The sequence below is a fragment of the Bos javanicus genome, chromosome 18 (genome assembly GCF_032452875.1).
Source record: "Bos javanicus breed banteng chromosome 18, ARS-OSU_banteng_1.0, whole genome shotgun sequence".
Lineage (NCBI taxonomy): Eukaryota > Metazoa > Chordata > Mammalia > Artiodactyla > Bovidae > Bos > Bos javanicus.
This window is the reverse complement of record NC_083885.1, coordinates 3,455,914-3,482,269: the sequence shown is the minus strand read 5'-3', so window position 1 is coordinate 3,482,269 and position 26,356 is coordinate 3,455,914.

Here is a 26,356-nt window from a genome sequence, read left to right as displayed (position 1 = left end):
CAATACTGACAAACTGATTCTAAAGTTTATATAGAGAAGCAGAAGACCTAGAATAACTAACAAGTATTGAAGGAGAATAACAAAGAGGGAAGACTGACATCACTACCCAACTCCACAATTCTCTGTAAAGCTACAGTAATCACGTTTGTGTGGTACTGGCCAAAGAAGAGGCGAACACATCAATGGAACAGGTCAGAGTCCAGAAATAAACCCACAGAAATAAAGTCAAATAATCTTCAACAAAGGAGCAGAGGCAATACAACGGAGAAAAGATGGTCTTTTCAACAAATAGCTCTGGAACAACTGGACATCCACCTACCAAAAAAAAACACAAAAACCCTCTAGAATCCACACACATAGACACAGTCTCAACACTCCACAAAAATCAGATCACAGTGAATCAGATACAAATGTAAAATGAAAAACTATAAAACTCCTAGAAGATAACATAAAAGAAAATGTTGATAACTTTCTGTATATCAATGTATATTTGTTGTACAAAATCAATTGTATTTTTAAACACAATACTAAAAGTATGGCTCACAAAAGAAGCAATTTGCAAGCTGGAATTCATTAAAATAAAAAATGTCAAGAGAATGAAAAAACAAGCCAAAGACTGGGAGAAAACATTTGGAAAAGGTATATCCAATAAAGGACTGCTATTCAAAATATACAAAAAACTCTTCAAACACAACAATACAGAAACAATTTTAAAATGGCCAAAAACTTTAACAGACACCTCAGATAGAAGATATACAGATGGGAAATAAGTGTATAAAAAAACATTCAACATTATCTGATATTAGGGAATTGCAAATTAAAACAATAATGACATACAACACACCTATTAGAAAGGCCAAAATCCAGAACACTGAAAACCCCAAATATTGGTAAGGATATGGAATATAGGCTCTCTCATTCATTTCTGGTGGGAATGCAAAATGGGACAGTCACTTTAGAAGTTAGCTGGTCAGTTTCCTACAAAACTATACATAATCCATATGATCCAGCAATCACATTCCTTGGTATTTACTCAAATGAACTGAAACCGTTGGCCACACAAAACTTATGTTTTGCACATGGATGTTTCAGTCAGTCAGTTCAGTTGCTCAGTCATGTCTGACTCTTTGCAACCCCATGAATCGCACACGCCAGGCCTCCCTGTCCATCACCAACTCCCAGGGTTTACTCAAACTCATGTCCATCGAGTCGGTGATGCCATCCAGCCATCTCATCCTCTGTCATCCCCTTCTCCTCCTGCCCCCAATCCCTCCCAGTATCAGAGTCTTTTCCAATGAGTCAACTCTTCGCATGAGGTGGCCAAAGTACTGGAGTTTCAGCTTTAGCATCATTCCTTCCAAAGAAATCCCAGGGCTGATCTCCTTCAGAATGGACTGGTTGGATCTCCTTGCAGTCCAAGGGACTCTCAAGAGTTTTCTCCAACACCGCAGTTCAAAAGCATCAATTCTTTGGCCCTCAGCTTTCTTCACAGTCCAACTCTCACATCCATACATGACCACTGGAAAAACCATAGCCTTGACCAGATGGACCTTTGTTGGCATGGATGTTTATAGTAGCTTTATTCATAACTGCCAAAACTTGGAAGGAATAACAATGCACTTTAGTAGATGAATGTATGAATAAACTGGTATAATCCAGTCAGCACTGAAAAGAAATGAGCTACCAAGCAATGAAAAGACACAGAGAAATCTTGAATGCATTTTGCTAACTTACTGAAGCCAATGTGAAAAGACTGTATACTGTGTGGTTCCAATGATATGACACTCCTAAAAAGACAAGATTAGGGAGAGAGTGAAAAATCAGCGGTTGGCAGGAAGGAAGGGATAAACAGGCAGAGGACAGAGAATTTTTAGAGGAGTAAAACTATTCTGTATGTTAATACAGGTCGTTAGACATTTGTCCAAACCCGCAGAATGCACAATGGCAAATATAAGCCCTAATGCAAACGATGAGTTTTGGGTGATCGTGTTTTAATGCAGATTCATCAGCTTTAACAAAAACACCACTCTGCGAAGGACGTTGATGGTGGGGGAGGCTGTGAGTGTGTTGGAACATGGTTATGCAGCAATTCTCGGTGTTTTCTGCTCAACTTTTAAATATTTACTATTTCTCTGGAGATTTCACATTTCACATTTTCAGTTTTCATCATTTTTATGGAAGGCACTTGTGTTATTTCAGTTCTTAGTTGAAATAGGTATTAAAAGAGAATATACTCATCCTCTGAAGAGCATGTATCCATATTTTAGGAGGAATGTATAAATCTGCTTCTATTTCTTCATAAATACATTAAAATGGTGATATCATACTATGAAGTGTTATGCCAAAATTTTCATTGTCCTTAGAAGTTTAATGTATAAACAAATCTCTACGTGTTTGGAGGAGTTCAATTTCTCTTTCTTTTCTCTAGCCTTTGAGGGACACCATTCAAGGTCCTGAATGGTCCCTGGAAGGTGCCATTGTTTACATCTGCTTCAGTTAATGTCCAACCTAAAACAAGAACCCATTATCTGAATTCTTTCTTGGGTATTTATTTTTCGTATCTGAAAGTGAGATGCTTTCTTGCTTTTTGTGTGTTTATTATAAACTAACATCAGGATGGAGTTCCATAATTTGCTGCGGCTGTCACGGGCTGCTCCAGCTGTACAGCATGTAAATCCCCTGGCTGCTGTTTAGCTGTGACAAAACCTCACTTTGAAAAATAAGGATACTGGACTCTAACTTTTAACCAGGCTTCAGTGTCAAGGGCCCTAATACACTTGCAATATGGAAACATCTCATCATACCAAGGCTCCGGAACCTCAATCAGGAGGTGAGAGAAAATCAAAGCCCAGTTTTTATCCTTATTTGTGCCAATCACTCCTTTGTTCATGAAACACCCAGCCTGTATGAGTAAGTGAACTATTCGTCAATCAATCCAAACTAAAATGTTAAAATTATGTCTAAGTTCCTTCCTCCCAATCCAGTTGTTCAAATATCTAGTCTGAATTTAAGATGAGGAAAAAACTTTCAACAAGTTGGGAAGGTATAGAAAGGGAGCACTTATTTGAAAGTTAGGAACTTTCTCCAATGAATGGAAATAAAAGTATGTTACTGAAACTCCAACGAGGGAAATGCAATTTCACCATACTACTGGGCTCTATAGCAAGTGTCACCTACATAGTCTGATTCACGTCAATAACATTCTTTAATGTTCCAATTACTGACCTAGTATTTTTTGCCCTTGCTCCTGCTTGCTGCTGCTGCTGCGTCGCTTCAGTCGTGTCCGACTCTGTGCGACCCCATAGATGGCAGCCCACCAGGCTCCCCTGTCCCTGGGATTCTCCAGGCAAGAACACTGGAGGGGGTTGCCATTTCCGCCTCCAATGCATGAAAGTGAAACGTGAAAGGGAAATCGCTCAGTCCTGTCCGACTTGTAGCGACCCCATGGACTGCAGCCTACCAGGCTCCTCCGTCCATAGGATTTTCCAGGCAAGAGTACTGGAGTGGGGTTCCATTGCCTTCTCCTGCTCCTGCTTACCAGTCTTCATCTCACCCAGGTTTTAGATTTATCATTTTACATGCCATTAATAGGCAACTTAAAAATATTTGCCCTTGGGACTCTTGGCCTGAAACACATGTCCCACAAATTACCACATCAGACTCTTCTTACCCTCCATACCAGGCCTAACCTATTAGCTTTTAAAAGCACGTCATTCTACCCAAAACAGTCACCACCCACTGTCCCAGCTATTCCCTTTGTAGAACAGTTGTACTTACTTAAAAGCACTGATTGTTTTCACATGTGATTTTATCGATTTATCATGTATGTATTTTGTGTGAATTTCAGGAAGGCAAGGTACCAGCCCATTTGATGCATCTTTCCTAACTCAGAAGCTGCCACACTGACAGGCAAATTGTAAATACAGAGTAAATATTAGTTAAGTAAATATGATAATTTACAAACAGCATAGAAGATGTAATAAGGGTCACAAAACAGGATGTAACTTAACAGACTGGTTCCAAACAGGAAAAGGTGTACGTCAAGGCTGTATATTGTCACCCTGCTTATTTAACTTCTATGCAGAGTACATCATGAGAAACGCTGGGCTGGAAGAAGCACAAGCTGGAATCAAGATGGCCGGGAAAAATATCAATAACTTCAGATATGCAGATGACACCACCCTTATGGCAGAAAGTGAAGAGGACCTAAAAAGCCTCTTGAGGAAAGTGAAAGAGGAGAGTGAGAAAGTTGGCTTAAAGCTCAACATTCAGAAAACTAAGATCATGGCATCTGGTTCCATCACTTCATGGGAAATAGATGGGGAAACAGTGGAAACAGTGGCTGACTTTATTTTGGGGGCTCCAAAATCCCTGTAGATGGTGATTGCAGCCATGAAATTAAAAGATGCTTACTCCTTGGAAGAAAAGTTATGACCAACCTAGGCAGCATATTCAAAAGCAGAGACATTACTTTGCCCACAAAGGTCCGTCTAGTCAAAGCTATGGTTTTTCCATTGGTCATGTATGGATGTGAGAGTTGGATTGTGAAGAAAGCTGAGCGCCAAAGAATTGATGCTTTTGAACTGTGGTGATGGAGAAGACTCTTGAGAGTCCCTTGGACTGCAAGGAGATCCAACCAGTCCATCCTAAAGGAGATCAGTCCTGGATGTTCTTTGGAAGGAATGATGCTAAAGCTGAAACTCCAATACTTTGGCCACCTCATGTGAAGTGTTGACTCATTGGAAAAGACCCTGATGCTGGGAGGGATTGGGAGCAAGAGGAGAAGGGGATGAGAGAGGATGAGATGGCTGGATGGCATCACCGACTCAATGGACATGAGTTTGAGTAAACCCTGGGAGTTGGTGATGGACAGGGAGGCCTGGCGTGCTGCGATTCATGGGGTCACAAAGAGTCGGACACGACTGAGCGACTGAACTGAACTGAACTGAAGAAAAATGAAAGTTACAGCTGACAATTCTTAGAAGATGGGCATTAGTGACGAGAATGAGAGAATCATGAGACTTATAATAACACTTCTGCAAAGAGCAGCCTGAGGAGGCAGGACTTCTGGAATGGAGGAGTGTGGAGCTCTGCAAAACCTCTCCCCCAAAGCAATGACACAGCTGGACAAAATTGACCAAAATAATTCCAGTACTCTGGAGAGCATCCAGAGGCATATTTTTTAAGTGGAGAAGAGTTCACTGAAGAAAACTACCAAACGTGAGGCAAAAACAGTGGGACTTGATGGAGTTTTCGCTTGGGGCAGTTTTGATCTGCCCCTCTCCTACCTTACCAACTCACTAAGCAGGAACCAGTAGTTCTACCGCTGGAGGGCATGGATTTAATTTGAATCAGAAAGTAGATAAATCCCAAATGCCTGGACATTGGCCAAAACCTGTAGCAATCCTGGTGGCAAACCAATAGGGAGAATGAAATCACAGCCAGCATGAGACTGCAATTCTGGTTGAGACTGGCAGTAGACTGCCCGACTAGCCAGAAAGTTAACAAGGATCACGGAATGAGACACCCCAGTGGGCTTTGATAAGTCTCTGGCTTCCTGGAAGGCCATGTACATGTGCAAAACTGCACTGGCACTCAGGAGACACTAGAGAGGGTCCTATCTCTCCAAATATCACCACCTGTGTCATAAAGCCTTACATATTCCCAGAAAAAATACAAGGAGACTCAGCAGAAAATTAAAAGCCAGGGAAGACTTATGAACTGCCAAAACTTGGGCCGTGTTCTCAGACCCACACAAATAGGTAAACAAATGAGTGTGTCTGTGTTCCAATAAATTTTCATTTATAGAAGCAGGTGGTTGGGCCAGATTTGGCCCACAGGTCATTTTTTGCTGATCATTGTTCTAAAAACTGTAAGCTAACCTATCGTGACATTAAACAGATGACTGGTTGTGTGGGTTTTAAGGGATCAGAAGTCAGCGATTATAAAAGAGCACGAGAAATCTTGGGTGGGAGCACTATAGTAATTATCCCAACTGTGGTGATTGTTTCATGGGTGCGTAGATATACCAAAATCTAATAAATTGTTGATTTTAAATATGGGCAGTTAATTATACATCAATTATATCCAAATAACGTTACTAAAAATCAATTAATGCATTTTACCGCCTTAATAGAACAAATTAGAACAATCATATAACCACATCGATAGATGCATAAAAGGTATTTTTTTTCAAATTTTACACTCCTTCATGATACACTACACCCAACAAAATGCTTGACACACAGTATTTATCCGGTAAAAGTAGCTCTTGGTGTGGGACACAGTTGCATAATGGAAAAGTATAGTGGAAATAACTGGCTTTTGAAACAGGCAAGCTACTATTCAAGTCCAAACTATGCTGTTTACTAACTATAAATCAGTGCCAACAATAGCTATCTTATTGGCTTGTGTTGTAAACATTGAAACAGCTTACACAGAGGGTGCTATGGAACCTCTGACTTTCAGTGGGTAGCCATTACTGTTGTTGTGGTTTTCTAAATTTAACATTTTTAAATCCATACAGATCCTGGCATGCTGTGCCCAGTAGACTCATCAATAATTAACGGTAATGAGTTAGTTACATTTTGAAACAATTTATTATGTCAATTTTCAATCATACACTAAAATAGAGAGACTAGATAATGAATTTTCATATACTCAAAACAGCTTCCACAGTAAGAGTCATTTTGCCATTCTTTATCCTCTGTCATCCTTTTTTATATAGTCCAATCCTTTTTTGATTGGACTATATAAAAATAAATTCCAGACATCATAGCATGCTACTTGTAAATACTCAAGTGTTTCTGAGATAGTTTTTTTTCATTAAAGAGTTTTAAATGTGAGGACCTTGTATTTTTTCTAGAGCTGTCATAACGAAGTACCAGAGATGGGGTGGCTTAAACAACAGAAATTTTCTCGCAATCCTGGAGGCTATATGCCCAGTTGGAGGTGTCAGCAGGGCTGGTTTCTTCCACTGGGTCAGCTTCATGACCCTCTTCCCCTGTGTCTTTACACAGCCTTCCTCCCATGTGTGTTGTGTCCTAAGGTCCTCTGCTTACATGCATATGAGTCATACTGGAATTAGGCCCACCCTTTTGAACTTATTTTACTTTAATTACTTATTTTAAAGGCCCTATCTCTAAACACAGTCACATTCTGAGGGGTTGGGGTTAGGATACAATTTGACCCATAACAGACCCACACAATGAGGGAGAGTTGTGATGGCCATGGAAATGCCTGTCTCAGATCTTCCTTTAGGGGTCTTCTGCAACAAACAGCATCATCAGATGGCTATCCAGTGGCTGCACCTTGAGATCTGTTGTAAAGCACATACATGGACTAGTGTACACACAAGTATTTCTTTACTTTGTCAGCTGAGAAAACTGTGAAATGACATTTTGGTATCAAAATAACTCATATCTTGATTTCTAATGACATTCTTCAATAAAAGGAACCACGGCTCTTTGAAGAAATAGTTGATCCCAGTACTGGGCCAGAATATCTGCAAGAGGAGCCTGGAGCATCTAACAAGTGCCAGAAAGCATGCAAGTGCTAAACAAAAATAATAAGTTAAAAAAAAAAAAAGAAAACCACACATAGCCATGTGGAAGTACGTCAAAGGGACCTAAGAGCCAAAATAAACAGCCCCCTATGGCCAAAGCTGGAATAATCTGAGCAACAAAATTAACTTGTATTGGATTATAATGCAAAGTAAACACTAAATATTTACAGTTCCATATGGATATAAGGACATGATTATGTACATAAGAGAGAGAGAGATTTCCTGAGCAGAAAAATTTCAAATAATGCATGTAGACACTTCCCACTAAAGGAACTGGAGCATAACTCCCACCGCCTGACTGCGCTGCACAGTGACTTCCTTTCCAAGAGGACAGTGTGGAAAAGGGAGACAAAAAGTAACTTACAGTGGGGAAACTGATAAACACAACTTCAGCCTCGTGGTCACGGTGAACACCAAGAATCACAAATCAAATTGGCAGTACGTACCTTTGATATGCTGTGATGAAGACAGCACTTTACCTCTGCGATCACACTCTCAAAAACTCATAACTTCAGCCTAACCATATGAAAAGCATCAGAACAATTCCACTTGAGGGACAGTCTATAAAATTCCTGACCAGTACTCGTCAAAACTGTCATGGTCACCAAAAGCAAGGAAAGTCTGAGTAACTGTCATAGCCAGGAGGATTCTAAGGAAACCTAAGAACTAAACGTAAAGTGGTATCCTGGATAGCAGTGTGGAGCAGGAAGAGGACCTCAGGTGAAAATTAAGGAAATCTGAACAAAGTGTGGGCTTTACATAATGTACTAATACTGGTTTATTACTCATGATAAATTGTGCCATACACTTTAAGGTACTCATAATAGGGGAACCTAGGTGCAGGGTATGTGGAAGCTCTTCGTACTATTTCACAACTTTTCTGTAAATCTAAAATTATTCTAAAATAAAAAGCTCATTTAAAATTTTTTAAAAATCTATAAGACAAAATGCTATGTGGGTAATGACTGTAATATCTAATATTTATTTAGCACTTTCCAGGCTACAAAGCACTCTCTATTGCATTAACTCATTGAATGATAAATCCATTACCTTCAGAATTTTATGATGAGATCATGTTATGAAGCCTGTCTAAAAAGCACATTAATAAAACATGTAACTGTCATCATTTCAATAAAATCATGTTCTTCTCAGGAAAAAAAAAAAAAGACGACTCATAAAGGACCTGAATACCAGCAGAGCTTTTAATTTCTGGCAAATTTCACATCTCTGCTCTGTGTGTCAAATCTGTTCTGGGCATGTTGGGTTTTATTTTGCAGATCTCCAGTGATTTTAACAGCAGTTGTGAATACTTAATGAAATTCATCATGCATTTGTAACAAATTGCTCACCTTTCCCAACCCCAGAGAGAAACGTGGAAGTGGGGAGGGGGAAAGGCGCTGGTGATGAATTCTATCCCTCTTCACCAGAGCAGGAGGAATAATTGACAGAACGGTGCCTGCCAGAGACCCAGCCAGCACTCTGGCGGGTCGGGGCTGCCCCCTCCATATGCGTCTCTTTGTTCATCTCCCTGCCATGTCACTTCACCCCTTTGCATTTTTTTTGCCCCTGTGTCATTTTCCCCTTTCCTTTTCATTGCTTATGGCCAAACAAAAAAACTCAGGAAATCCCCCCAAATCCTACTGATGCCAGCACGTTCCGTTGTGTGCTCAGTCATGTCCGACTCTTTGGGACCCCATGAATCCCAGCACGCCAGGCCTCCCTGTCCACACCAACACCCGGAGTCCACTCAAACCCATTGTCCATTGAGTCACTGATGCCATCTGACCATCTCATCCTCTGTCATCCCCTTCTCGCCTGCCCTCAGTCATTCCCAGCATCAGGGTCTTTTCCAAAGACTCAGCTCTTCACATCAGGTGGCCAAAGTATTGCAGTTTCAGCTTCAGCATCAGTCCTTCCAATGAACACCCAGGACTGATCTCCTTTAGGATGGACTGGTTGGATCTCCTTTCAGTCCAAGGGACTCTCAAGAGTCTTCTCCAACACCACAATTCAAAAGCATCAGTTCTTCGGTGCTCAGCTTTCTTTATTGTCCAACTCTCACATCCATACATGACCACTGGAAAAACCACAGCCTTGACTAGACGGAGCTTTGTTGACAAAGTAATGTCTGCTTTTTAATATGCTCTCTAGGTTGGTCATAACTTTCCTTCCAAGGAGTAAGCGTCTTTTTATTTCATGGCTGCAGTCACCATCTGCAGTGATTTTTCATGCAAAGATGGGCTCAATAAAGGACAGAAATGGTATGGACCTAACAGAAGCAGAAGATATTAAGAAGAGGTGGCAAGAATACACAGAAGAACTGTACAAAAGAGATCTTCATGACCCAGATAATCATGATGGTGTGATCACTCACCTAGAGCCAGACATCCTGGAATGTGAAGTCAAGTGGGCCTTAGAAAGCATCACTACGAACAAAGCTAGTGGAGGTGAGGTGATGGAATTACAGTTGAGCTATTTCAAATCCTGAAAGATGATGTGAAAGTGCTGTACTCAATATGCCAGCAAATTTGGAAAACTTAGCAGTGGCCACAGGTCTGGAAAAGGTCAGTTTTCATTCCAATCCCAAAGAAAGGCAATGCCAAAGAATGCTCAAACTACTGCACAATTACACTCATCTCACACGCTAGTAAAGTAATGTTCAAAATTCTGCAAGCCAGGCCTCAGCAGTACGTGAACCGTGAACTTCCAGATGTTCAAGCTGGTTTTAGAAAAGGCAGAGGAACCAGAGATCAAATGGCCTACAACCGCTGGATCATTGAAAAAAGCAAGAGAGTTCCAGAAAAACATCTATTTCTGCTTTACAGACTATTCTAAAGCTTTTGACTGTGTGGATCACCACAAACTGTGGAAAATTCTGAAAGAGATGGGAATACCAGACCACCTGACCTGCCCCTTGAGAAACCTATATGCAGGTCAGGAAGCAACAGTTAGAACTGGACATGGAACAACAGACTGGTTCCGAATAGGAAAAGGAGTACGTCAAGGCTGTATATTGGCACCCTGCTTATTTAACTTCTATGCAGAGTGCATCATAAGAAATGCTGGACTGGATGAAGCATAAGCTGGAATCAAGATTGCTGGGAGAAATATCAATAACCTCACATATGCAGATGACACCACCCTTATGGCAGAAAGTGAAGAAGAGCTAAAGAGCCTCTTGATGAACGTGAAAGAGGAGAGTGAAAAAGTTGGCTTAAAGCTCAACATTCAGAAAACTAAGATCATGGCATCTGGTTCCATCACTTCATGGCAAATAGATGGGAAAACAGTAGAAACAGTGGCTGACTCTATTTTTCTGGGCCAGCACATGGTACTCAGGAAGAATAGGTGGCTAACTGTAGATTAGAGTATTAATACACTTCTCTGATTCCACAAATGCCCTAGAGCACTTACTTTTACAAACTTATTTCCTTCTTTCATTCTTGCCTAAACATACAAAAATCAGCCAGGAACCACATCCAGAGGCAATATTGAGGTATGGGATGCTCCCCTACTCAAAATGCAGTTAAGCCTGTGAGGAAAATGACTTGACTATAACTCATCATTAGATCAGATCAGTTGCTCAGTTGTGTCCGACTCTTTGTGACCCCATGAATCGCAGCACGCCAGGCCTCCCTGTCCATCACCAACTCCCGGAGTTCACTCAGACTCACATCCATTGAGTCAGTGATGCCATCCAGCCATCTCATCCTCTGTCGTCCCCTTCTCCTCTTGCCCCCAATCCCTCCCAGCATCAGAGTCTTTTCCAATGAGTCAACTCTTTGCATGAGGTGGCCAAAGTACTGGAGTTTCAGCTTCAGCATCATTCCTTCCAAAGAAATCCCAGGGCTGATCTCCTTCAGAATGGACTGGTTGGATCTCCTTGCAGTCCAAGGCACTCTCAAGAGTCTTCTCCAACACCACAGTTCAAAAGCATCAATTCTTCGGCGCTCAGCCTTCTTCACAGTCCAACTCTCACATCCATACATGACCACAGGAAAAATCATAGCCTTGACTAGACGAACCTTTGTTGGCAAAGTAATGTCTCTGCTTTTGAATATGCTGCCTAGGTTGGTCATAACTTTCCTTCCAAGGAGTAAGCGTCTTTTAATTTCATGGCTGCAGTCACCATCTGTAGTGATTTTGGAGCCCAGAAAAATAAAGTCTGACACTGTTTCCACTGTTTCCCCATCTATTTCCCATGAAGTGATGGGACCGGATGCCATGATCTTCATTTTCTGAATGTTGAGCTTTAAGCCAACTTTTTCACTCTCCACTTTCACCTTCATCAAGAGGCTTTTGAGTTCCTCTTCACTTTCTGCCATAAGGGTGGTGTCATCTGCATATTTGAGGTTATTGATATTTCTCCCAGCAATCTTGATTCCAGCTTGTGTTTCTTCCAGTCCAGCGTTTCTCATGATGTACTCTGCATATAAGTTAAATAAACAGGGTGACAATATACAGCCTTGACGTACTCCTTTTCCTATTTGGAACCAGTCTGTTGTTCCATGTCCAGTTTTAACTGTTGCTTCCTGACCTGCGTACAGATTTCTCAAGAGGCAGGTCAGGTGTCTGGTATTCCCATCTCTTTCAGAACTTTCCACAGTTGATGGTGATCCACAACTATGGGAAAGGCTTTGGCATAGTCAATAAAGCAGAAATAGATGTTTTTTTGGAACTCTCTTGCTTTTTCCATGATCCAGCGGATGTTGGCAATTTGATCTCTGGTTCCTCTGCCTTTTCTAAAACCAGCTTGTCATCAGGAAGTTCACGGTTCACATATTGCTGAAGCCTGGCTTGGAGAATTTTAAGCATTACTTTACTAGCATGTGTTAACTGGAAAGAAAATTCTCACACAAACTCCAAATATTCTTGATCATAAGGCAACAAAGCATCCAAGGTGTAGACCCTGAGTGAAGGCTCTGACTGAGTGACCTGAGACTCGCAGGCTATTTCCTTATTTGTAAAACTGAAGTATTAACAGCAGCACCTATAAGGATCAGGGCTTCCCCAGTGGCTCAGATGGTAACCTGCCTACAGTGAAGGAGACCCAGGTTCGATCCCTGGGTCAGGAAGATTCCCTGGAGAAGGGAATGGCAACCCACTCCAGTATTTTTGCCTGGAGAATCCCATGAACCAGAGGAGCATGGTGGGCTACAGTCCATGGAGTTGCAAAGAATTGGACACGACTGAGCGACTAACGCTTCCCACTTCCCACAAAAGGATCATGAAATATAAAGGCAATAAGGTGCTTCGAGTACATTATTAGCATTCAGTAAATATCAGAAAAGAAAAAAATATATTTGGGATAAGAGTAGCATATGCTATACTGACTGGTGCTTCCAGGTTCACACTGTATAAAAACAACAAAAGTTCACCTTGAATACAGGATGGTGCACGTTAGTATGCTTTTGACGGAAATCTTGAACACTAGTTTAAATAAATTATATAGCATAGCATTCATACAAACAGTCATAAACATTAGCATATCTGAAATATCTAGCCCTAAATCTGGCACTTATTTTTAGAAAAAACAAACACTAATGTTGTTCAGCCAGCTCTTTTGGAAGCAAATATTTATTTTTTTAATATTTTTAAACCAATCATTTTGCAATATTCTTAGTATGTAAGTTATCTATATATTTTGGATGAATGAATGATAATAAATACATTAAAATACTACATGACATTTAGGGAGAACATGTGACGAATATGGAGTTTCCCTGATGGCCGAGACAGTAAAGACTCTGGCTGCAATGCAGGAGACCTGGATTCAGTTCCTGGGTTGGGAAAATCCCCTGGAGAAGGCAATGGCTACCCACCCCAGTATTCTTGCCTGGAGAATTCCATGGACAGAGGAGCCTGGCAAGCTACAGTCCATGGGGTCACAAACAGGCGGAATAAGCAAAATAATCTAACTTTTAAGTTCTCTATACAGAGAAATTTTTTAAAATCTATCCTGCTCACATTGGAACAATTCCTTGGGTACCTCTGCTAGTTGCTACTGTAGTATCACCATCACCAAAAAAAAAAAAAAAAAAAATTTAGATGATATCATTGCCATATCTTGAACCATTTGATATGGACTCTGCTTCAGAGTTGAAATTGCTTCAACTTATATGTGCCAATTAAACACCTATAATTCAGTGGTGGACAAGAGCTATAACCAAGATTGCTGTAAATCTCTCCTTATCTCAAGGAAATGAGAAGTCTGGAACAAGACTGAGAATGCCAGGATTAAGTAGGATGCTCACAAAAAAGAAGGAGCACACAGAATTTAAGACAGTGAGCAAGCTTCTTTCACTCTGCTTTTGCACACTAGAAATTAATCTAAAAGCATTTTTGATACCTAAGCTACAAGAGTAATTGGTAATATTTTCATACCCCATAACTTCAGAGTGGCATCTCACAGGGGAAGGAAATGAGTATTATATCAGCAACTCACATTCTTTCGCAGAGAGAATAAAGAAAACTCTTTTCCTATATCTAATTGACACGATAAGAAAACTTAGGCATTTTTTCTTTCTTTTTTTAACATTATGGGATAAACATTCAGTTGTGACTAGTCCTTATGATAAATAAGGCATAAGTTGTTTCCCTCTTTTTTCTCCACACACACACAGAAGTCGCTCAGTCGTGTCCGACTCTTTGCGACCCCATGGATTGTAGCCCACCAGGCTCCTCGGTCCATGGGATTTTCCAGGCATGAATACTGGAGTGGGTTGCCGTTTCCTTCTCCAGGGGATCTTCCTGACCCAGGGATAGAACCCAGGTCTGCCGCATTGTAGGCAGACGCTTTACCGTCTGAGTTACCAGGGAAGTCCTTTTTTTTTTTTTTTCTCTCCAACATGCAAGTAATTGTTAAGGGACACACCTTACATCAGCAAACAAGATGATACTGATACTATGTCCAACTCCTTAGCATAGAGGCAATTAATTAGGTAAAATGTGTCACTGTTCAGGAAACAATCACACTTCATGGCATTCTCTAAATGACACGTCACTTAGAGCATGATATTTACAACTCAGCTCATAGGCATAGTTTCCTGAATACATGAAACAGAAAACTGCAAATAAACCAACTGGTTCATGGAGAAGCCTTTAGCTAGTCAATAAAATGAGAGCTGGAAAATAGGTCATAGAAAAAGTCACCATAAAGCAGAGTTCCAGATTCAACGGGGATGTGGCTTTTTGACCTGCTACCAACAAAGACTGAAATGTTACTCATTTTCTCCACATTTTCATGTAAATTTAATTTTAATGAAATGGTTGACTTGCTAACCCTGGAGACTGGTGATCTCTCTATTAATCTACAGAATGAGTCTTAATGGTGAACTCTTCAAACAAGCACTTTTTCATTCCCTTAACCTCTCTTTCCATTTAAAGCACTACGCTGTGCCCCTCAGAATATATTTACTGGAATGAAAATGAAGAAAAATATGAATGTTTTATACTTTCTCCCTTACCCCCAAAGGAATGAGTGTATGATCCTTAAAAGCCAGATAATTACTCCGTGAAGATGTCATGAAAACAATAGCAAATTTAAAAGTCTAATCCTCTCTCATAAAATAAGAGCAAAGGAACTACTCATAAAAGATGTAGAGATTGGCAGAAAACAAAGAATCAAAGGTGATTGAATGAGTTACAATGTAAGAACGCCTTCAGCTTGAATTGATCATTTTTCACCTCTAGAAAACCGGATGTTACATTTTTCAAAAGTTCCCGGAGTTTTCAAAATGTCATGGAAGAAGGCAGTAACTGCCTTTTTAAGTTCTCATTAAAGTTTCTCTGATTCACATATGGATTTATGAAAGAAATTGATTTCTGCTATCAGTTACGCTGGACCAACTCTCCTACTGAGAACAACTGTAATAACTAGATAACACTTTTTAGAGGCTGTTTCAAGGCATCAGAGGACTATCAAACCAGGAAGGACTTGAAGGGTCAAGAACCTAGAGAGAAAAGAAGAGCGGAGAAGTGAGTTTGGTATTTAAAAGTACTTTTACACATAAGGGATTTTCTAATCCTCAAGCAGTTGGCTAAGAGGCAAAAAAAAAAAAAACTATCAAAATGTAGTGGTTACAAATCTTAGTTTTGAGTTTTTCCGAAAGCAGAGCCTGACATAAAGATCTTAGTGCAAGTAGTTCATTTTGGGAGATGCCAGGAACATCAGGAGGGAAGTGGAAACTGCTCTAGGAGGGAAGGGACACAAGCAATAAAGAGGACCCTAATCAGCAAGATACAAAGGATGGCAATAACTTATTACTAGAGTCACTCTGGGAAATGTTGTAAAGCACATACTATGCTCAGATATTTCCCATCTAAGGCATGATGGGGCAGAGGTTTTTGTACATTCTTATCAGGCACTAGGTGAGAGATAATGCTGAGATGTGATTTAATTCCAGAGCATTTCTAACCTTCCTTGGGTATAGAAGAGTAGCCTTCCAGAACAAGTCATGAAGCATGAAGATACAGATACTGACAGTTGTCAATTACCGAAAGCACACAGACACGATAAGCTCTGGGGATTTGAGACAGTATCGACAATATCTGCTACAGGCAGTCTGCCCTCTGTAATGCTCGGAACAACTCACACCTCAAGTTTAGTTTGCTCTATTTTGTCAAGTCTTGTCACTCTTCTTCAAGGTGAAATGTTTTAAAAATGGACGTGCAGGAGTTTTAGTGAGCCATGAGACACGTCTCATCGCCGTGCATCCAAAGTCTGAGACTCGTACACACTGTGTATCTCCCTTCCGCCATTTAATCCCCCTCTGTAATTGGCCAGTACTTCTGATGACGTGGGGTAAAGAAGATCCTCACCCTTAAAGGCTGCAGCCTCTGGTTACCATGCTCTTGTTATGCTTTCTGCTAGAACTTATTTATCATAAATTATTAGATAGGGCAAGATGTGGCTCAGCAGTAAAAAAAAATAATAATAATAATCCGCCTGCAGTGCAGGAGATGCAGGAGACAAGGGTTCAATCCTGGGTCAGGAAGATGCCCTGGAGAAGGAAACGGCAACTGACTCTAGTATTCTGGCCTGGATAACGGACAGGGGAGGTTGGTGGGCTCTCAAAGAGCTGGACACGACTGAGCATGCCTGTACACATGTGGAAAGACAGTGAATCTTCCTGCCCTCATTATGCAGCAGCAACTCTATATCGAGGGCAGGAGGAGAAGAGGACGACAGAGGATGAGATGGCTGGATGGCATCACCGACTCAATGGACATGGGTTTGGGTGGGCTCCAGGAGTTAGTGATGGACAGGGAGGCCTGGCGTGCTGCGGTTCATGGGGTCGCAAGGAGTCAGACACGACTGAGTGACGGAACTGAACTGAACTGAACTTTATATCCTGGTGGTAATAATGATCAGTTTCCACTGCCAGTGTAATAACTTCCTGAATGCTTCTGCACTCCTATGAGAGCCCAGAATGACTAGGGTTAGCTGTAATCTGGCTTGTGTGGATCTCTCGCTCCACAGCCTGGTAGAAGCTTTTCTCTTCTGGAAACTGAAGCCCAAATTCCTCAAGCCTGGTCATTAGGAGTAACACTTAAAGGGACCACTGCTGCTACTCCCGCGCTCAGTCAGACGCTGCAGGTGCCTGATACTCAGGGGTCTTTGGAGTCACCGACATTTTCATAATATTGAGATGTGTCTTTATCACCATGTGGACAACTGCAAAAAGGCAATATGACTGGTGCTATCACTTGGGTTACATTTATGGCAGTTCCTCATAATTTTTCATAATATCCTGATATTTTTAGGACTCAGACTAGCTTATTGAATGGAAATATAATAGGGACTACCAACCCTGCAGCCTCCAAGTCTACAAGGTGACACTAAGTCTGCCATTTCTCTCAGGATGCATTATGGATTCTCATTTAGTCTCTTGACCAGGGAGTAATTTTAAGGGATTCTACTTGTTTTTCCCAAACATTTTGCTTCTTTCTCCAGAAATCAGGCACCAATGTGAGAATTATGCCAAATTATATGTGCCTTTATTATGTAATGAGGGACTGGGGAATTCACTAGAGCGCACTTATGAACCATTGGATTCACAGTGAGACAGTTGAGCCAGGACTTCGCATATCACCTGACCTCTGTATTACCCTCCCACACAGGAGGGTCTTAACAATCTTTTTTTTAGTCTCCTGAGATTAGGGTAGACTCAAACCCTGAGAGGAGGATTCTGTCACAAAAGGTTTATTTGAGAGTGAAAGGAACACTAAAACGGAGGAAGTGATGCTGGGAAGGGATGGCAACTGATAAAAGATACATTATTATGCTAGCTAATCCCTTAGGGGAAGCTCAAAGTTTTAAAAAAAAATAGTGTATGGATAAGAAAGCTGTGGTACATATACACAATGGAGTATTACTCAGCCATTAAAAAGAATACATTTGAATCAGTTCTAATGAGGTGGATGAAACTGGAGCCTATTATACAGAGTGAGGTAAGCCAGAAAGAAAAACACCAGTACAGTATACTAATGCATATATATGGAATTTAGAAAGATGGTAACAATAACCCTGTGTACGAGACAGCAAAAGAGACACTGATGTATAGAACAGTCTTTTGGACTCTGTGGGAGAGGGAGAGGGTGGGATGATTTGGGAGAATGGCATTGAAACATGTATAATATCATATATGAAATGAGTCACCAGTCCAGGTTTGATGCACGATACTGGATGCTTGGGGCTAGTGCACTGGGACAACCCAGAGGGAGGGTATGGGGAGGGAGGAGGGAGGAGGGTTCAGGATGGGGAACATGGGTATACCTGTGGCGGATCATGTTGATATATGGCAAAACCAATACAATATTGTAAAGTTAAAAAATAAAATTAAATTAAAAAAATAATAAATTTAAAAAATTCAAAAAATAAATAAAAAATAAATCGTGTAAAACACATGCTCCAGGATTATCCTACCCAAATGTGGGGGAACTGTTAAGATTTATATACCAACAAATGCCAGTCATTAGACTTACTTTCAGGGATTTTTAATTCCTGAGCATTTTTAGCACATGAACATCTAGAGCAGCCTTCCAGAAAAATCCATCAGGCACGTATATGCAGATTTAGTCCACTAATGATGTAAAAATTCTGAACGAGGTAAAGGTGAAAACATCACCTACAGGCTCTGAGGAACATTACCTATAGAATCTGAGGAAACTAGCAGAGGTTTCCACATTTTCAAGGAATTGGAAAAGTCAATATGTACCAAGGCATACATCATAAAATCAGCTAGAGAAAAAGACACATCACCCTCAAAGGAACAACAATAAGGCTAATAGTTAACACTTGAATAGAAACTGTAAAGATTAGAAATCAATGGAATGACACTATCAAAGTGCTGAAAGAAAAGTATTTTGATTTAGATAACTACACCTAAGAGAAAACATCCTTCAAAACTGAAGTAAAATGAAAAGAGCTCCAGATGAGCAAAACTGAGTTTTTCATCAGCATACCAAAAATTTTAAGTGCTAAAATTACTACACATTCATAAAATATTAGTAATTCAATTGAATTTAAGTGTACTACATACTTCTTAAAAGAAAGCTTGTGAGACTGGCTAAATAAAATGAAGCACAATAATAATATATGACTTAAATACAATGATAAAGAGGTTTCCAGTAAAAGAATAAATTATATATAATACAAACATTGCCCAGAAGGGTGTGTATAGCTTTATCAATAGAAAAAAAAGTCAACTTCAAAGCAAGAAGATTACTCAAGAAAAAAATAAGACATTTTATTGTGATTAAATAATCTATCCATCAGAAAAATTTATGTATCTTATAGACTAGTATATGAAATATAAAAGCAAAGTAATAAATTTTAACATATTGTTCTCAGTAACTAGTAAGAGAAGTCAGTATTAGTAGTAAAGACAGAAAAGTTTTGAAGAGCAAAATGGCAAAACCAATACAATATTGTAAAGTAATTAGCCTCCAATTAAAATAAATTTATATTAAAAATATGTAAAAAATAAATAAAATTTTGATCACATCAGTGTATACAACACCATCCTCACAAACTGGAGAACACACATTTCTCCCAAGGTGATGTGGAGAATTTTTCAACATTGATAATATACCATTTCATAGTAAGTCTCAACAAATTTACAAGGACTGAGATAATTCCATGTGCATATGTGATCAAAGGGAATTAGAAACAAGTAACAGAAGTATAACGAGAAAATCTCCCAATATCTGAGCCAAAGTTAATGTTAGACAATGTAATTTTTTAATCAGTCAAATAGAAAGATAATGAATATAATTGTACTGATAGGGGCTTCCCCGGTGGCTCAGATGGTGAAGGGGTCTGTCTGCAGTGTGGGAGACCCAGGTTCAACCCCTGGATTGGGAAGATCCCCTGAAGAAGGCAATGGCACCCCACTCCAGTACTCTTGCCTGGAAAATCCCACGGATGGAGGAGCCTAGTAGGCTACAGTCCCAGGGAGTCACAAAGAGTTGGACACGACTGAGCAACTTCACTTTCACTTTCAAGGCATACTTATAAAAAGAATAAACGCTGGTGGACTGGAATGCAAAAGTAGGAAGTCAAGAATTACCTGGAGTAACAGGCAAATTTGGCCTTGGAATACGGAATGAAGCAGGGCAAAGACTAATAGAGTTTTGCCAAGAAAATGCACTGGTCATAGCAAACATCCTCTTCCAACAACACAAGATTAGACTCTATACATGGACATCACCAGATGGTCAACACCAAAATCAGATTGATTATGTTCTCTGCAGCCAAAGATGGAGAAGCTCTGTACAGTCAACAAAAACAAGACCGGGAGCTGAATGTGGCTCAGATCATGAGCTCCTTATTACCAAATTCAGACTTAAACTGAAGAAAGTAGGGCAAACCACTAGACCATTCAGGTATGACCTAAATCAAATCCCTTATGATTATACAGTGGAAGTGAGAAATAGATTTAAGGGCCTAGATCTGATAGACAGAGTGCCTGATGAACTATGGAATGAGGTTTGTGACATTGTACAGGAGACAGGGATCAAGACCATCCCCATGGAAAAGAAATACAAAAAAAGCAAAATGGCTGTCTGGGGAGGCCTTACAAATAGCTGTGAAAAGAAGAGAAGCAAAGGAGAAAAGGAAAGATATAAGCATCTGAATGCAGAGTTCCAAAGAATAGCAAGAAGAGATAAGAAAGCCTTCCTCAGTGATCAATGCAAAGAAATAGAGGAAAATAACAGAATGGGAAGGACTAGAGATCTCTTCAAGAAAATTACAGATTCCAAGGGGACATTTCATGCAAAGATGGGCTCGATAAAGGACAGAAATGGTATGGACCTAACAGAAGCAGAAGATATCAAGAAGAGGTGGCAAGAATACACAGAAGAACTGTACAAAAAAGATCTTCACAACCTAGATAATCACAATGGTGTGATCACTGACCTAGAGCCAGACATCCTGGAATGTGAAGTCAAGTCGGCCTTAGAAAGCATCACTACGAACAAAGCTAGTGGAGGTGAGGTGATGGAATTACAGTTGAGCTGTTCCAAATCCTGAAAGATGATGCTGTGAAAGTGCTACACTCAATATGCCAGCAAAGTTGGAAAACTCAGCAGTGGCCACAGGCCTGGAAAAGGTCAGTTTTCATTCCAATCCCAAAGAAAGGCAATGCCAAAGAATGCTCAAACTACCGCACGATTGCACTCATCTCACACGCTAGTAAAGTAATGTTCAAAATTCTCCAAGCCAGGCTTCAGCAATATGTGAACCATGAACTTCCTGATGTTCAAGCTGGTTTTAGAAAAGGCAGAGGAACCAGAGATCAAATTGCCAACATCCGCTAGATCATGGAAAAAGCAAGAGAGTTCCAGAAAAACATCTATTTCTGCTTTATTGACTATGCCAAAGCCTTTGCCATAGTTGTGGATCACAATCAACTGTGGAAAGTTCTGAAAGAGATGGGAATACCAGACCACCTGACCTGCCTCTTGAGAAACCTATATGCAGATCAGGAAGCAACAGTTAGAATTGGACATGAAACAACAGACTGGTTCCAAATAGGAAAAAGAGTACGTCAAGGCTGTATATTGTCACCCTGCTTATTTAACCTATATGCAGAGTACATCATGAGAAACGCTGGACTGGAAGAAACACAAGCTGGAATTAAGACTGCCGGGAGAAATATCAATAACCTCAGATATGCAGATGACACCACCCTTATGGCAGAAAGTGAAGAGGAACTCAAAAGCCTCTTGATGAAAGTGAAAGCGGAGAGTGAAAAAGTTGGCTTAAAGCTCAATATTCAGAAAACGAAGATCATGGCATCCGGTCCCATCACTTCATGGGAAATAGATGGGGAAACAGTGGAAACAGTGTCAGACTTTATTTTTTGGGACTCCAAAATCACCACCGATGGTGAGTTCAGCCATGAAATTAAAAGACGCTTACTCCTTGGAAGGAAAGTTATGACCAACCTAGATAGCATATTCAAAAGCAGAGACATTACTTTGCCAACAAAGGTCCGTCTAGTCAAGGCTATGGTTTTTCCAGTAGTCATGTATGGATGTGAGAGTTGGACTGTGAAGAAGGCTGAGTGCCGAAGAATTGATGCTTTTGAACTGTGGTGTTGGAGAAGACTCTTGAGAGTCCCTTGGACTGCAAGGAGATCCAACCAGTCCATTCTGAAGGAGATCAGCGCTGGGATTTCTTTGGAGGGAATGATGCTGAAGCTGAAATTCCAGTATTTTGGCCACCTGATGCGAAGAGTTGACTCATTGGAAAAGACTCTGATGCTGGGAGGGATTGGGGGCAGGAGGAGAAGGGGACGACAGAGGATGAGATGGCTGGATGGCATCACCGACTCGATGGATGTGAGTCTGAGTGAACTCCAGGAGTTGGTGATGGACAAGGAGGCCTGGTGTGCTGCGACTCATGGGGCTGAGAAGAGTCGGACACGACTGAGCGACTGAACTGAACTGAACTAAGCATCCAACTCAGTAAGTTATCCAACAAAAGTAAAATAACTGTAAAATTAGATAAGAAATTAATACAATAAACAAACAAGAACACAAAGAAAAAATTTTAACTGTAACATTTGAAAACTAACAGTTTCATAAAATAAACAGTAATTTAATAAAACTATCAACTCCATGTGAAGACTTCAGAGATATACAAAGAGAAAAATCCAAGCAAACAACATCAGGAATGAAAACTACAAAACAATATAAAAATATATAAACAAATTTATATAAATATATAAACAACTTTATATAAATTTAGATTAAACAATGAACAGATTTCTAGTGAAACACAACTTAGTAAATCTGGCATAAGAAACAGAAAATCTAAGAAATGTGTATCTACTAATTATTGCAGTATTTCATTATCAAATGAAAATCTTCAGAGAAAACTTCAGACTGACATGATTCTATAATTGAATTTCTCCATGTATTTAAGAAATAATTAATATTGATCTTATTTTTAAAACTAGAGAGTAGAAAAAAAGAAATTTCTCAACTATTCTATGAGACCAGCATAACTGCCATACCAAACATCTGTCAAAAACATACATACAAAATTTTATATAAAATATTAGCAAAAATAATCCAGAAATATATACGAGTTGGATTAATTACTGGAATGAGCAACTGGTTTTAACATATAAAAATAAATCACACAATTCATCACATTAACAGAATAAAGGGTAGAAATGTATGGTCACTTTGACAGTTTCAAAGAAAGTATATGATAAGATTCAACGGTTTTTGACATTTCCATGAGAAAACTTGTTATATACTAACAGAAGTTTTCCTTAAGCTATCTTAAAAAAATATTTGATGTCAAAAAATTATATTCAGTGGTATGGCCAATGAGGAGAGCAGTGTGGAGGTTTCTCCAAAAACTAAAAATGGAATTACCACATGTCTCAGCAATTCCACTCCTGGATATAAAACAAAAACACTATTTCAGAAAGATACATGCAACCCAATGTTCACAGCAGCATTATTTACAATTGTCAAGATATGGAAGCAACTTACGTGCCCTTCAAATGAAGGTGTGGTATATATAGCTACAATGGGATACTGCTCAGCCATAAAAAAGAATGAAATTGTGCCATTTGAACAACAGGGATGGACTTGGAGGGTACTGTGCTTAGTGAAATGGCAGACAGAGAAAGGCAAAAACTGTATCATATCACTTATGCGCGGAATCTAAAAAATAAAACCAACTGGTGAATAAAACAAAAAGGAAACATACTCACAGATTATAGAATAAACTAGTAGTTACCAGCGGGGAGAGAGAAGGAAGGAGGGGCGAGACAGCAGTAATGAATTAGGAGGTATAAACTATTCTGTATAAAATAAACTACATGGATATATTGTACAACACAGGGAATACAGCCAGTATTTTACAGTAACTATAAATGGAGTACAGCCTTTAAAAGTTGTGAATCACTGTACTGTACCCTTGAAAATTATGTAATATATAATATTTATATATAATTATAAATGATAATTATATAATAATATATCAACTACACCTCAATTTTTTAAAATTCTGTAATAAAACTCCTTGCATACAAAAAAAAAAAGTAAACAGCCAAGAATCTTCAGCAATTCCTTCTTAAATGAGGATAATGTGTGGTCAATAAACATGAGAAAGTATCCAGTTCCCTTAACCACCACAAAATGTAAACTAACTTCACAGTAATTTACAATTGCATATACATCAATAATGACTGAAATTTAAAAGACCAGAGGATCACCAAGGACAGAAAAGGATGAGGAGAACCTGGAACTCGCATCATTTCCACTTTGGAAAACTGTTTGGTACTCTCTACAAAAGGAGGAACTTGCACAAACCCTACCACTCCCACCCTCAAAAGTCACAAGTCTAAACATGAACCCAAACATCCACACATATATTGACTGAAAGGTTTACATCACTACAATATAATAGCGTCCTGTGAATAGCTGCCAACCAGAAACGATGTAAATATCAATAAAGATTAGAGGAATTCAGAAAAAGAAATAACTATTTCTAAAACAGAATTACTGTATGATTCCATTCAGGCAAAAACAATGTAAAAGTGAAAGAGCCTGTTTCCTCTGGAAGAGGTAGGCAGTAAAACGGAGGGGACGTTGTGAAAATTCTTCAGTTTATACTTGGTATTTGTGCACTTTTCTGTATGGACACTGTAATTTGATAAAAATTATTTTAAAATACAGGCTAAAAATAATGGAAGTCATATCACTGAATAAAATTAAAGCATAATATCAAAATTAATCACAAAAGAAACCAGAGGATAATCAGTGTTAGGATTTTGTACTAGAAAGTAAATCAAGTTTCCTGACTTATTCTTTAAATGATTTAAGTAAACTTTTGAAAACTCTCTGAAAGATCAAATTATTATTATGAAGTGAAATATTACATATTAAATGCAAAATGAATAAATTGAGTATTAATTCAATATATCCACAGGGTACCCTGGATTAAATGAGAAAATCTCAATTATAGAATTTTACTATTAAAAACAGAAAGTTTGCATGCCTGATGGACTATATTTTTTGCATTAATGAACTTAGACTAGTTTGCCTTAAAACCAGTTGGAAGTACCAGCAACCCCTAAAAGAATTCTGACCCCAATTAAATGTTTTATCTTTTCCCCAAAGCTGCTTTTGCTTCTCTGGTCCCAGTTGCTATAAATGACAGCTTAGTTTTTCTAATCATTTACATTTAAAACCTCAGTACTACCCTTGACGCTGCCCTCTCTTGCACTGATCCTTTTGCCTTATTAGTTTTCACATCTGTCACAACCTTTACATTCCAGTGATCAACCTCTTATTCAAGCCCACAATCACTCTTTCCTAGAATATTGCAAATATTATTTCTACTTCTAGTCTCTGGATGTCAGTCAGGGATATACATGCTAGTAGATTAGTTTTTTGTGGGCAGCATTAATCACGCTATTCTTCATTTCAAAAACCTTAATTGAGTTCCTGTTATCTAGAGAATGAACCCTGGTATCCTTAGTTTGACTTCCAAGACCAACCTAAATTTAGCCCCAAACTAATTTCTAACAAGCATGCTGTATTGCAGTAATGCAGCAGTAATTACATTCACCTTACTTTTCTGCCTGTTTCTTTGATTGTGCTACTTTCATTGTTAAGAATTACTTTTTGTCTTTTTTCCACAACTCTAAATTCTCTACATTCTTTAAAACTCAATTTGTCATGAAGGTTTTGCTACTGAGTTCATGACCTCACTGTAGGTCATGAAAACTGTAGAATAAGAACTTAAGTGGGTTTTTTAATTTTTATTTTATATTGGAGTATAGTTGATTAATAATGTCTTTCAGGTGTACAACAAAGTGATCCAGTTCTACATGTACGTGTATCTTCTTTTTCAAGCTCTTTTTCCATTTAGGTTGTTACGGAATATTGAGCAGAGTTCTCTGTGCTGTATCACAGGTCCTTGTTGGTTCACTATTTTAAACATAGTAGTGTGTGTATGTCAATCCCAATCTCCCAATTTAAACTGATCAGGCTTTAGAATCACTTGAGGAGTTTTTAAAATTAACCAATACGACGAGGGTCAAGAAGCAACAGTTAGAACCGGACATGAACCAACAGACTGGTTCCAAGTCGGGAAAGGAATACGTCACCCTGCGTATTGTCACCCTGCTTATTTAACTTATATGAGAGTACATCATGAGAAATGCTGGGCTGGATGAAGCACAAGCTGGAATCAAGACTGTTGGGAGAAATATCAATAGCCTCAGATACTCAGATGACACCAGCCTTGTAGCAGAA